Source organism: Strongylocentrotus purpuratus, unplaced genomic scaffold, assembly GCF_000002235.5.
Source record: "Strongylocentrotus purpuratus isolate Spur 01 unplaced genomic scaffold, Spur_5.0 spur5_scaffold_11, whole genome shotgun sequence".
In the NCBI taxonomy this organism is placed as follows: Eukaryota; Metazoa; Echinodermata; class Echinoidea; order Camarodonta; family Strongylocentrotidae; genus Strongylocentrotus; species Strongylocentrotus purpuratus.
Genome location: NW_022145596.1, coordinates 30199721 through 30201671, shown reverse-complemented (window position 1 = coordinate 30201671; position 1951 = coordinate 30199721). Strand labels below are relative to the sequence as shown.

General features: G+C 32.6%; 1 long non-coding RNA gene across 1 annotated transcript; it reads left to right on the top strand.

Moving 5' to 3' along the window:
- The first annotated feature begins 534 nt into the window (after positions 1 to 534).
- LOC115922330 lies at positions 535 to 1716 on the top strand. The gene is made up of 3 exons (XR_004063431.1): positions 535 to 586; positions 1047 to 1177; positions 1570 to 1716. It is a non-coding gene; the product is annotated as an uncharacterized LOC115922330 (long non-coding RNA).
- The last annotated feature ends 235 nt before the right edge of the window (positions 1717 to 1951 follow it).

Sequence of the window (1951 nt, the reverse complement as noted above, 5' to 3'; positions counted from 1 at the left end):
ATGATGTGTTTGTTCTGTAATTATCTATCTTGTTTCATGACAACTTACATCAGCCTTAATTTTCGTTCTATTTGTTCCCTTTATTGTATTTACTTTTTTATTATGGTTTGGTTATTTAAAGTAATTGATTATTTATATTTCGTGTGTGAACCTTTAAGGATGTATATATCGACTCGAATAACTATTTCATGTATTTTTTGTGTTTGCTACTGTTGTAATATGGAATGTTGAGGTAATTATGCCATAATGTATTATAGTGTATTGGTGCATTAGTGTATAAGGAATTGTAGGTGGAGCAGTCTACAATGTAAGCTACCCCCCCCCCCTTCCTCATCAGACAATAGCCTTACTTTCCCGCCTTTTTGGGGGTACCTGTATTGCCCAATGTACTGATACCCTATAGGCATGATTGGGGATCCTATTGTAAGTTTTAGTGGATGAGTGATTTTCTTTTGTTCGGGGTCTGTGCACCAGAGCTGCTATAGCAGGGACAGAGAGACATTGTAGATTGGAGAGAGAGAGAGAAGCACTAATTTTGTGCCTGCTAATGGAGATTGTTATTTACTTCTGGCAGATCACAATTCATGTAAGTTGATTTATACTGTTGGAACTGATGATTATTATATATATATTTTCATATTATTAATGGATGTCACATTTTATGAATTGCTGAAGATAAGATAGTGAAAGTTGAGGATTGTTGAACCATGTTGTATGTACACTGATATAATGACACTTTATGATAAATGTGATTAACTTATTTCATTTGCATTACATGTATCATGCTTTATAAAGTAGATTATTATGCTTGAATTTCTGATAATGATGAAATGATAATTACTCTGACAAATTAAATTAATTTTAAGTTTGTCTTTATATAGATTGAAACATGTTTCTGTTAAACAAAGTCAATTAAAAGAATGACTACCAAAGAGGATTTATATATATATATATATATATTTGAATGTAATTACATTGTGTCATGCAGTTTTCACAAAGTCATTATTGTGAAGTAAGAATTGTTATTTTATTGTTGTTACCTTTAGGGCTGCATGTGGTGAAATCTCCTTATTTGATGAACTACACTTTCTACAATAAGGTGGAAGCTTTGTTTATGATCAGGGGTCGGACGACAGCATATAGCGTTAGTGTTGCTTCGTCGTTATAGTATTGGCCGGTGAGTGGAGTTTGGCTCTATTGTGTATAGATATATATATATGACCTAATATACATGCAATTGTAAACCGATTATTGCACGAAATTATGTAAAATGTACAATATTCTTCTGTCCTATATATGTTCTAATTAATTATGGCAACTATACTGCTACAGACAATTAAAACAGTTAAGCTACCTTTCATGATATTGCACATAATAAGAATTATTATTGAAAATTGAATAATGTATTAATTGATGACTCGTGTTGAGTTGGAAACTATTGCAATGTTTACACTTTAATTTGTTCTTTTAATGGAAGAAAGCAAATGAAACCATGAATTGTTTGTTATTACATTTTGCTCCAGAGGCTATATGCTAATTATATTTCGTTCAAATTTTGTTCTTGTACAGGGGCTGTGTTTTCTTTGGTGAATAAATGCAAGACTAAAGTTTACGTTGGACTCCCTAGCTGTTGTCATTTCTGAATCTCAACACTATGAATTTACCATGTCTCGAATTAATTAATGTTTATTTTTATTAAACCTGCATTCATATCGATGTTTACATTCCGTATTTTCCTGTGTTTGTTCTGTATTTATCATTATATCCGGCCCCCTTGTTGCCACGAGGGCTAGTGTTGCACTAACAAGACCTTATCAGGCATCCTTACCCATCACCATCACCCTCATCCCAACAATAAAAGACAATAAATGTTTGATTCATATTCGGATTGCATTACCTCTTTGTACGATACATGACGCGAAAACCGTCAAGGTCTGAAAGTGTTTAAGCC